This window comes from Amphiprion ocellaris, chromosome 8 (assembly GCF_022539595.1).
Source record: "Amphiprion ocellaris isolate individual 3 ecotype Okinawa chromosome 8, ASM2253959v1, whole genome shotgun sequence".
In the NCBI taxonomy this organism is placed as follows: domain Eukaryota; kingdom Metazoa; phylum Chordata; class Actinopteri; family Pomacentridae; genus Amphiprion; species Amphiprion ocellaris.
In genome coordinates, this window is record NC_072773.1 from 20114613 (window position 1) to 20127472 (window position 12860).

Here is a 12860-nt window from a genome sequence, read left to right on the forward strand (position 1 = left end):
CTGACATGTGAGCGATCAGGGATACTTGTGAAGGAAATATTGCTTACATTTAAAGCTCGAGTTCTGCTAAAATGTTTGAATTTGAGAACACTACAATACATTTGGTGGCTGCTCCCAATAAGAGGTAGTAGCTTTGTTTCCCCCTTCTATTTCTCTGCCCAGACTGCTACCCTTCATCTTTACTCTATAGCCTACTGCTGTGTTGTAGCATATCATAATAACACGGAATTTTAGGAGGTGGTTGCTCCAGTGACACAATAAAGCCTGAAAAATATTTAGAACATGTAAACAATGTTCCCTCTAATTTTTCATGAGTCTGAGCAAACACACAAACTCCCTGAGCGTCCCTTGGACCACTGTGAGCAACATCAGACGTGTGCACTGTGGTCACACCAGCATCACATCCATTCAAGTTACATGGTTCATTAAAAGAATCAAATTACAGCATTTACATTTCTGTTAAAACACTTTGTCAACAGGAACCAGTTGAAGGCTGCAGTGATTGTAGTGACACTACAATGTATAAGAGTGAAGTTATTGAATATTTGTCTCTCTTTACTGTTGCAGCGGTTTTGCAAATTGCAGACGGACCCTGTTCACTCCATAGACACCAATGTTATTCCTGTAGCTTGAAAGACAGCTACTTTTGATAAAACTGCGCTTGTAGCACATTGTCTCCCTTACAACGATGGGAAAGAGGCACCGTTTATGTTTTGACAACCTATATCTAATGAGTTATTGATGCTGGAAGCCCGAATCTGTGAATATCTTTCCAACTTTACTGAACTTGGGGCCACTACCACCTAAGGAGTGATATATTTAATTTTGAAAAAAGCATTTAGCCATACTTAAAGCTTTAAGTGCTTTATTAACACGGAACTAAAAATTTTGTATTGTTTTATTATCACAGGTTCTGTCTGAAAAGAGGTGGCATCATTTTAAACAGTGAAATCAAACTAACAAAATGTAATGACCAACCAGTGAGCAATACTGGATTCTGCAAAAACAAACAACTTTTTTAAAAATCTAAATCTTAACACAGTTAATGTATTAACTTATTTTCGTGTGTATGCATGTATTTATTGATTTATTTAGTACTGTTAACATATCAGAGTTCTGAGTGAATTTTTCTTTAGACAAAGGCCATTTATTGATTACATATAGGCTATTAAATGTTTAATAAAAACTAAAAAGCATTAAAAAAAACAACTTAGGCATTTATTGAGTCATTAAAATACTGTAGAGTACAGACCACATCAGCATGATTATAAGCATCCTCTGGTAAATTAACAACCAGATACTGATGTCTCTCACCATATGGACTTCAGGAGATGACTGGGGGATGATAAACTGTGACCTACTGGTTGGGTTCTCTCTGTTCTCATGTTTCTTACATGTTTGTCCCCTGACAGCCGGGTCCTAATGTTTTTTGAGCAACACACCATACTATGACGTTTTTACAATGATGGTTCTACTATGGAACCAGTTTGACATGTTCAGGCGTTCTTTGTGTGAAAACTCAGAGATTTCAGGTATCAGAAGGTGGTTTTCAACTTTCTTTGTTAACTTTCTGCTTCAAATTTAAATTAAATTTCCTTCACTAAGCCAGCCCTCTGGACTTCCAGTAAGCTGTGTTCCTATTGGCTGTCCAGGTGGCTGCTTGGTATTATCAGGAACACCTGAGCAGCTTGGTGTTATCAGGAACACCTGAGCAGCTCAGTGTCTTCCTGCTTTACTTAGCTGCAGACAAACATTTCCTCTGCTTCTCTTCACCACAGAACCGGGTTTGGCTCCATTGCTTTAGTTTGTTTTTTAGGTGTTGGCTTGCAGCTTCCAGCAGTAAAGTCGTCTTTAATGTGTTTCTTGGTGTGTTTTAGGGCTTTGTACTGGATAGTTGTCTTGGTAAATGAGGTTCTTTGGCCACAGTTAGCACATGGTGCTAATGTTTGCAGTGATTAGTGGATTTGGTGCAGCTGTGTTGTGTCTTTTTCTTGGCTGTAGTGAGTCTTTAGAGGTTTTTGGTCAGACACATTCTGCATTCTTGTTTGTGAAGCAACGTTGGTTGTCCAGAAGGTAAGAGTTCCTGTCCTGATTCTCTGTTCTCAGAGGTTCTCTGGTAGGCTGCAGGAGACTTTAGCGTTTGGGTTGTGCTAGTTTGGTTTTTGTACGGTTTCATTTGGACGACTATCTTGAGGCCCCTCCATGTGGTTTAGTGAGGTTTTCTGCAACAGTTCTACAAAGCAACCTGCAGCAGAAGAGACTTTGAGAGTTTTTAGAAAGTTCTGGAGACCAGACTTTAGAGCAGCAGAAACATTTATCAGCAGTTTGAGCAGGAGAAGGTGAGCTTCAGAGTAGAAATGAGACAGAAACCTTCTTGACCCGTGTGGTGAGGTCCTGTACCAAGAGTTTGAGCAGGTTGGGAAGAGTCTGTAGTTCTTTGGTCTAAAAGCACAAGAATCGACTCATTAAAGGAGAAAACGGGAGATATTGTTGGTTCTTCTGTCGCTCTGCAGTTTCCTTATACTGAATATCAAGTTTATATTTTAAATGATTTCCCATGTGAGCCCAAGAAGACTTTAATAAACTCCCTCCATCCCCTGGACACAACATATTTTATTACCATGTTAATTCTTTTCTTTTTTTGTTTGTTTTTGAGTTTTAATCATAGTTTTAGCATAGTTTTTTGTCTTTGCTTGTTTAATTTTGTAATCTGTGTGAAAGGTGCTAAACAAATAAAGCTGAATTGATAAACTGAATAATTGACTAACTCATGATTGTGACAACAGAAGTATTTTCATTGTGATTTAAGGGTTTGTTTCGTTTTTAGGGTTGAGGTTAAAATCTTGACAGAAAAAAAAGATTGAAGAAATAAACTACAGTAAAAAAGCAATTAAATCAAAGGAAAAAAACATTTAATATAATAGAACTATTAAAAAGAAAATTAAACATTAAATACAACTAAATTATGTTTGACAAAATATTTAATTAGATAATTAAATGGAAGATCCAAAGATAAGATAAGATAAAGTTCTTTATTTCTCCCCACTCCAGGGGAAATTTACATTGTTACAGCAGCTTTATTTACAATATATACAAGGGTGAAAAAATTTTTTAACAGAAAAAAATAAAAATAAAGTTTAAAAGTGCAGAGATGTAATTATGAAACTAAACAAAATTTTTTAAACAAAAATATTAAACATTAAAGATGAAATATTTTAGATAATTAAACATTTAAAAACTACAATTAAAGAAGAATATTACACATTTAGAAAAATACAAAACATTTAATTAGATTATTAAACCTTTAAAAGTCAAAACATTTAACTAAAAAATTAAATGTTTAATTAGAAAATTAAATCTTAAAGACAATAAAACTAAATAGGAATTAAACAGAAAATACAATGAAGTATTAAAAAATAAAATTAAACATTAAAAGGTGGTAAAACACCTAAAAAGAAAATTTTCAAACAAGCCGAAAAAACATTTGAAAAAACAACAAACATTAAAAAAACATAACATTTTGAAATCAGATCAGACATTAGAACAGAATAAAAGGTGAGAAAGGAGCAAAACTAAACATTTAAGAAGAATCAAACTAAAGCTAAAACCTTTGAAAAGACACCAGTTAGACTTTAGAAGATCAAATTAAACAGAAGAAACAATAAAATGATCAAAAGAGCAACAACAGATAAAGGCCTTAAAGTGTTTTCTAGTCTGAAATGAAAACATCAAGTTGTTTCTTCAAACATTTCCTCTTTCTATGTTCTTGGTTTGATTGTGGACAGATTTACTAAGAACTCATTTCAGAAAACTGATTTCCAGATAAAGTCTACTAGAGGTTGAAGGCATCGATCAAACTAATGTTACCTTCTGATCTCCACAAACTTTACTGTTCAGTGAAAAGAATCAAAGTTTGTTGAGGATTTCTAAAAAACCCACAGGTGAAGGTCTGAGAAGAACTCAGATGGATGGTCTAAATGTGAAATCAAGACTCATGGTCACAAGTTTTAAGGCTTCTGTTAACCAGAAAGTTCAAACTAACAGAGAAGTACTGAGAAACTTTTAAAATTTCAGTCCTCAGACTGTCTAAAGGTTCAAACTAACAGAGAACTACTCAGGAACTTAGAAGATATCAGTCCTTGGGCTGTCTGGAAGTTAAATCTAACAGAGAACTACTGTGGGACTTCAAAAATTTCAGCCCTCAGACTGTCTGAAGGTTCAAACTAACAGAGAACTACTCAGGAACTTAGAAAATTTCAGCCCTCAGACTGTGTGAAAGCTCAGGTCCTGAGGACTCGGGAGGTGTGGAGGCTTTGGAAAGTCTTGGAACTGAGGGTTTCACCCTCCAGCACAAAGGCTGAAGTCCAACCTCCTGAAAAAAACGGTCGAGTCGAGACTCGAGTTAAAAAAAAACTCGAAAACGACAAAAAATAGATGATAAATGCGCAAAAAAAAGAAGAATTAGTATCTGAGCGGATAGCTCAGGGGATAAGAAGACGGACTACCAAGTGGAAGGTCGCAGGTTCAAGACCCGCCACTGGCAGTTTTCTTTCTTTGTCTTTGTCAGGATTTTGATAAAACTTAAGAAGGGTCTGGTCTTGAACCAGCGACCTGCAGCTCCATAGGCAAATCCTTAACTCACTGAGCTACAGATCAGATAAAAAGAAATAAATTCGTCGTCCCTTTGACATCGTAGTTGGTGAAGTGACCACATGGGCAGAGCCAAGGCGGAGTCTGGGTGGAGTCAGGGCGGAGAGTAGGCGGGGAGGTGGGTGGCGGCCTCCCCCCTCTACTCCCCCACCTCCCCCCACCGCCCACCACACCTTCCCCCGCCTGACGAGTTCTTCGAGTCTCCACGAGTTCTTCGAGTCTCCACGGGTTTTCCCGAGTTTCTGGAGTTTCCACGAGGTCGGAGGCAGAACAAGTTGTCATGAAGAGGTGTTGAAGTCGGCCAGGATGGACTGACTTTTTACAGCGACTAGAAGGAAGACGACTAGAAGAGCAGGTCTTTAACCACCATCCATAAAATCCATGGAGTCGGCTCCAGAGAAATGAAAGGTCAACTTTTATCAACCTCCATCCAGATGTTCAACTTGATATCTTTGACATTTTTAGCACCACAAACCTTTAGTATCACACTTTATTATCATTTATTAGGACTTTAATGGAATCCACCAGCAGATTTAGTTTTTGTTGAGAAACTTTATTCTTGTCGTCGTGGGACTTGTCTTGACTTTGTCATATTTTAAATATGACAAAAAAAAAAAAAAAAATAAAGCATCTTGAGACAATTTGACCTGTAATTGGCATTATATAAATAAAATTGAACTAAAATTGTATGTATCTTGTAATGTTGGAGTAATTCAGCCATATATGTTAGAAAACACATTTTCTTTGTCCATTAATCTGTCGTTTTCTCCAGTAATTCATTTCTTGTTTTGGTTTATAAAATGTCAAGCCCAAACATATTCAGTTTATGGTCATAAAAAACAAAAAGATTTACATTCATGATGCAGGAATCAGGCAGTTTTTCACTTTTTATCTTAGTTTAGTCAGAAAGATAGTTGATAATGTGTGAATTGTTGCAGCTTGTGAGCCGTAGAAGGTTTTAATCTTTGGGGCCGAGTGTCAAAAAACATTTAGAAACCAACATCAACAAAGCACTCAACAAAGATTTGAACATCATTGAAGGGAAATCCAACTTTTGCATGACAATGTCTAATTAAAGAACATTTATTTCCAACGTAAATGTGTGATATTCATCCTCTGGAGCTTTCTCTTCACATTGTCTTCCACCTGGACTGGTTTGGTCGGGAGCGTGTGCAACAAATATTTGGAAAAACTGCACTTTATCATCAATGAATGACACTGAAGTTTAATCTCTACATAAATGACACTGAGTCTGAATGCGCTGCTCTGTCATTAACTCTTAAGTTTAGGGAAAGTTAAAACAAAAGAGGACAGTTCAGATAAGACTTGAGAATGAGCTTATTTTGAACAAACATCTCAGACTTTCTGAGCTTCAGCACCTCTAGCAAGACAATTTAACAACAAGCAACTCAAGAGATCCAGAAGTTGGAGAGAGTTAGCTTTAGCTGAGCCAAACAACATGTGGGACGCTAACCTAGCAAACATTTTAGACTTTTCTCTGTGAATTCTGAAAAATAATTTCCTATTTAATGACAGAGCTACACATCTTAACTCAGTCTCATTAAAACAGACTCTAATTCAGTGTCATCCATCCATATTAAAGTGCAGTTACCCAAAATGTTTGTTGCATGAGCTCCAACAAAACCTGTCCAGGTAGAAGGCCACTTTGACAAACAGGAAGTGGAAGATTCCAAGCAGATTTATAGAAGGGGGAACCAGACTGTACTAAGTGCGGTCGAGTATAGAGGGGTGTTTTGTGGGTTTTTAAGGCTGATAATGATTACTAGTGAGACATTTGGAGTAGATATTCATTTGCAGTAAATGAAAGTATTTAAAATCTTGAGTTAAACTTAGAAGAACACAAACTAACAGGAAACTTTGTTGATATGTTTTTGTTTTGTTTACAGATGTTAAGTTAAGGAGTTTTATTTGTTACGTATAACCAATCAAATCACTCCAGAAGACAGAGCGACCACAGGTAGATAAAGGTTCAGAGCCAAAGTAGCACCATTTTTAAATGTATTTATTTACTTATTATGTTTTTTCATACCAAAGGCTGTACTATGATGTTTTCTAAGAGACATACGATACTACTCTGCTTGTTCTGGCCCTGGGCTGCTGCACTCCTCCTCTGTTGTTTTCTGGATTGTACTCAGCTGCATGCCTTCGTCCACCCGGCCTCCGTTGACTCGTCCCGCCTGCCGTCTCTGGAGCTGAAGCTGGATTGGAACAGACCAAAGTACAGTCCAATCACGATGACAGCTGCCTCTCAAAAGGCTCCTTCATCCAGCAGGTGGCGGCACTTCTTATGAGGGGAAGCTGAGCTGGCCCGGCAGAACTTTGGAGATGTGTTCCAGTGGTTGGTGGATGTGTGGGGAGATAGAGAGGGACCTTTGACTTGTTCAGAAAGGAAAACAGGGAACCCATTGGTAATTTTAGTTTAGGGTGCTACTGCGGTGTGTTTTTGGGTTTTAAGAGGTGAACAGGAAGAGGGTTTTTTTTTTGTATTGATTATCTTTTACTTTGTTCCTGGTTGGAATGCCCATCAATGTCAACATGAAGTTCACTTTTAGTTCTGTTTATTTATTTTTCTTTTACTAACACCCATTTGTTTTTAACCCCCTCACATATTGTGTTGTTGTAAACTTACTCTTTCAAATAAATTCTCGTCTAACCCTCTGGAAACCAGCGTTTGGACTGTTTTTGTGTTGCTCCTCACCTACTGACAGCTGTGGACTAAAGGCTATACTGTGACGTTTGTAGAGCGACATGCTATACTATGATGTTTGTTGGGCGACACGCTATACTATAGGCTTTTTTAATTGACATATTACTGTGACATTTTTTTTGTTTAAAATTTTTTTTAAGCAACATAAGAATTCGAACAGTTTTAAAAGTTACTATACTTTTACTTGTGCAATGAAATTATTATTCTATGGCATTTTTTAGATGACATATTATATTCTGATGTTTTCTTGAATTACATACTATTTTGACAATATACTGCACTATGACATTTTTTGAACCACATATACATGACAATTTTAGACAACATCCTATCATTTGCGCTTTTTGTACCACATAATAATCTACGTTTTGTTTTTTTTTTCTTGCCAACATGCTATACTATGAACTACAGGCCATACTATGTTATTCTTGAGTAAAGCATACTATACTTTGACATTTTCTGAACTACATCCTATACTATGGCGTTATACACAGAGTGCTTTGGTTACATGTTGATTTATAATCTAGATTTTTTTCTGTTTTGTTTTTTGACGGGATTACCACAGACCTGACCGTGAACACCGTCGACACCCACCTCAGGGAGACGCTGTCTAAGATCTCAAGGCTGCTTGGTCGTGGTCTTTCTGGCACGTACTCTTCCAAGATGAGCCGGGAAGTTTAACACTGATGGAATGACACCAGGTCTAAGCCGACAAACTTCCAATTCCTCCTCAACCCATAGTCTCTGGGAAACCTACATGGAGTAAGAAAAGTAGACAGAGAAGTAATTAAGTCTGTACACAACATATTAAAAAGAAATCACGCTAATAAATTAAGCACAAAGAACCAAATTCGCCAATATACTGGAGACCAGAGCTATTTAATTTGATAAGTATAACCTTGTTTAGTAACATTTCAATTATTTGAGAGCAGTCCTAAAGAACTGCCTGTAATTCCAATCATAAAATGGGTTTGGAGGAAGAACATAGATGCTAATCTGGATATACATGAGTTAGGCTTTCTAACTACTATTGGTAGTATTGGTGGTAGTAATGTGACTACTACTAGTAGTAGTGGTAGTACACTCACTACTGCTGCTGATACTGGCACTGCTACTACAACTTGTAATACTATTACAAATGCTGATACTACTTCTACGACTCTAACAGCTGTTTATACTACTACTGCTGCTTGTACTTTTAGTATTACTACTACTGCTTGTACAACTATACTACAGCTACTATTAATCGTCTGGTATTTGGTTGTCAAGCTGCTAGCTCGCCTTAGCATTTTGCTAGTGGTTGACTAGTTAGCTCTCATAGACTGGAAGCTCTCAACAAGATTTCATAATGAAAAAAAAGCCAAAAACTATTCTTACCTATGAAAAGTCATTCCAAGTTTCCTTGTCTCAGTCGTACGACGCAGTGTGTAACTGTATGCAGCACAGTGAGCCGGCATACTTCTTGTTTCCGTTTTCACGCCGTCTACATCAATGGAATGCACTGAAACTTTGCCCCCACTAGCTTAGCCTCGCTGTAGCACGCAGCTCAAAGGGGCGTGTCCTATCTACTCATTCATATCTATGAGAACAACAGTGGCTGCACATAAGGACGCCTGACGTTGATTAGCTGCGTAAATACCATTATATACAGTCTATGGTAAATACGTATGTGAATCGCATCATTGGCTGCAGCAGCCAGTCACCGGTCACTCACTGACTCACATTGAAAAATAGCACAGAATGAATTGTTGTTTATTTTATTTACAATTTGAGTTGGATTTTTTTTTTTTTTTGTGCGCAGCGCAGATTTTCTGTGTGCGGAAACCGTGTCAGCAGTGCGCAATTGCGCACGCACGCAGCTTAGAGGGAACAGTGCATGTAAAGCATTTTTACTCTGCTTTGAATCTAGTATCGAAACCAAATAAATATATATACATTTAAAAAAAAATCTTCATTGCAGAGTCAGCAACATGTCTAAGTCACTATTTCAAACATGTAATTTTAAAGCCTTTTATATGTGCTCCAACAGCTAAATTATTATTATTTTTTAAAAAATGTGAGAAGATATTCAGGACGACATCGACATAATGACATTAGAAGAGTTTAACTTGAGGTCATCTGGGACAGCATGAGATAGGAGCTGTGATGAAGATAAAACTATCAACAAACATCCCTGGACGTTGCGAGGCTTTCCTGCTTTCCTTTTCATTAGTGGAACCAGGGTGTGGTTAAGGAATCTGTGCGCAGAGCGACTCCGTTGGTGAGGTTTCCAGATCATGGAAGTCTGCGATGATTTGACCAGCAAACAAAGAGAAGTGTTCCATCTCTGTGTGATGACACTCCGTACAGTCCATCTGTCACCACTCCCACATCCAAATTCCTCTTCTGTTTCCCGTCATTCTCCTCTTGCACATGCTGCATCCAACCTGGCCTGCGTGTCCAGAAGTGTGCAGACAGACCCAGTGGTGACCCCGAATCCATGACAGACAAACGTGGAAATATATTTATACTCATCCTTAACCCTGTGGCTTGTGCTATCTCGATGCCCTGCCTTCCATTACATAAGACCGTGTGAAACGGGACAGACCTGGTTGAGGGTTTCCGCGTTATAATGACAGGGCAGGACCAGAATGGAGTTTCTCACCAAGGGAGCAGTGCAAAAAGAGCAACACAGGAAGATGTAATGAAGGCAGTAATGTAATAAACCACAACAGCCAGACCTCTGACTTGATCAATATGTGGATCATACACCACATCCTCAGGAACAATGTAAAATTTTCTAAGGAAACAGATACATGGCATGGAAAATAATTCCTCCATTACACACCATACACCATAGAAAGAGAGATTCTAAGGCTCTGTGATCACTTACAGCATTTACATATAAAATCAAAAAACAAAACAAACAAAATCTGCTTTCAGGACATGATGCCGCCACAATGTTATCTTGACACCAGTGACACATTCTCTTGAGGAAAACAGACTACGGCAGGAGACTGAGATACAAACAGGAAACAGAGCCCTCCTTTGTTTTACATCATGTTCTGGGAAACATAAAAAATCTCTGTTTAAATTTCACTCACAATACTGCTGAATACGCGCTGCAGGAAAAATAAAGTAAATATTTGATACAACAGTCGTGATAATCTTGAGGAGAGCTGGAGAATATTTCCCTCCCTTAGATTCTCATTTAGCTCTGATATGCATGACCTCCCTATTTTATTGATTCAGAGGACTGCGTTGTACTTTCCAAAACACAGTTTAGAGTGCGATGCCAAAATCCTCCCTTTCTTTCTCCTCCCACCTTTAACTCTCCTTCATTCTCTCCGTTGCCTTGATCCCATACAGATGTTCTCTTTTAGCACTCCCCTCTGGAAGGAGCCTCCTCCTATTGTTCATAAAAATCAGTCCCCTGGCGACCCAACCCAACACGCATGTACTGTGTGCTTCATGAGCAGACAGCCATGCATACTCTTGGACGCTTAGACTCGCAGCTACGCTTAGTCAACACAGCAACAATTGCCACACTTTCTGGCAGATCCCAACTCAGAGGAGAGCATGTTAAGAAAACTCATTATCCTTTCAGAGACTGTTTCACACACATAGAGTAGACACCCTTTCTCTGCCTCCTTTAAAGTCTCCTCTTCATAGACAGCTTCCTCATCCTCTCTCTCTCTCTCTCCCTCTTGCTTTTTTCTTTTTTTGAAAAGGGCAAACTCTACAGTCCTGTAACTAGCCCTAATTGGCTCTGATTGGGTGGCTTGGTAAGACATCTTGAAGTGATTTATGCTCAAGGTTGAGGGGGTAGTGAAGGTTAAGAGTACTTTGGGTCCCAGAGATTCTAAATCATAACCTCAGGAGCTTTAAATCCCCGATCCAGATTTTCTTTGAGCATATCTATGCATATTGATGCACAAGAAAGCACTTACTGAGAAGCAGAGCAAAGCATTTAATACTTCAAAAAGCATTTCACCACTCGTATTTCACTTCCACATACACTACTTTTGATTTGCAATTCTAGTTTTTGCAACTATAATGAGCAATCATTAATTAGTCGCTAGTGTGTGTGTAACATTCTGATTTTTATTTGCCACGAGTGCAAGAACAGTGGCAGTGTAATTGCAGTGCCAGAACATTTTCATCCTGTTCTGCAGTTGATATCAAGATAATGAATTTGTTAACTTTCAGGATTATCGTTTTATCCATCACAACCAAGAGCCAGAAAAAACACACACACTTCAGTTTGCATGATGGCAGCACCCCGCCGTATTACTGGCATCCTGTAAGTGTATAATAAACTGTGTGTGTTCTTGCAGCACATGGCCAGATAAGGTCTGCGGGATTAATTTATTAGAGTACTGGCTGCTCAGATGGCTCTAATTACATGTATCTGTTTGATTCATCTGTGGAGTGCATTCAAATAAATCAAAGTGTCGGCAGTAACATTTTCTCAGCGTAAAACTTGACAACTCCAGCCAGTCGTAACATTTTTGCCAAAGTTTGATATTAACTGATACTATGCTCTCTGAGGGATACATTAAAATCTACATGAAGTTCTAATGCAGCTTTGTTGAAACAGATGATTGATATTTTATTCATTTTTCCACATTATGAAGGCGCAGACTTTGAAATAAACGGGTCTCTTAATGAATTGCTGAAGGAAGATGTGTAATTATTTTGCTCAAACAGCGATGTAAACAACAACAAGCTCCTATTTCATGTGGTTTTATTTAAGGCTGTTGGTGGTGTTCTTCAATTTACAAGTCATTTGGACCACTAAGCCACTTCACACAACAAACCATAAGAGGGCACTATAAGACTAGGCTTTAAAAACAGTCACAGGCATGCCACAAAGGGACAAGATATTTCTGAATAACTCAACTCTGCACTCTTGTGGCGACAGGGAAAACTAAAGCTCTCCCCTCTTGTTTGACTTCTATATATTTCTTACTATATAAAACATATGGAGTTGATTCTCAAGGTAAAGATGAAAACCTGAGGAATATAGAAGAACCCGAGCAATGGATGCCATAAAGAGAAAATATATATATATCACCCACTACATTATGAGGGACCTTGAAGAAAACTAAAGTATGACAAAGGGTGAAGGAAAATGGCAAATAAAAGAAAAGTCTCAGACAACATGCATCCAAGATCAGATCGGGTAGCCTCCAGACTTTATGATGCAGACCCTTTTATTCAATAACCCACCATAAAACGTCTGGTGGATTTTCTGGGTATGGTGATGAGTGGATGAGGTGTGTGTGTGTGTGTGTGTGTGTGTGTGTGTGTGTGTGTGTGTTTTCAAACAGGGAGCTATACACCTCACCCCCGTCGTTCTCTGAAGTGTTGCTCTGGGCTCGTCGGGAGACGCTCAGGTCCTCCACATCAAATATTCATTTCACAGAAACTCCTAAGCCTTAAATAATTCTCAAAGAAGTGTGCCGAAAGCAAGGCCTTGCTATACCAGGCACGTTTCTAT

At 38.3% G+C, this 12860-nt stretch overlaps 1 long non-coding RNA gene across 1 annotated transcript; it reads right to left on the minus strand.

Annotated features, from left to right (window-relative positions):
• Positions 1-4795: 4795 nt before the first annotated feature.
• Positions 4796-12617, minus strand: LOC129349538 (uncharacterized). Its single transcript, XR_008602584.1, has 3 exons — positions 8756-12617; positions 7973-8131; positions 4796-7041 (listed from the first exon to the last, which is right to left on the minus strand). It is a non-coding gene; the product is annotated as an uncharacterized LOC129349538 (long non-coding RNA).
• Between the last annotated feature and the right edge of the window lie 243 nt (positions 12618-12860).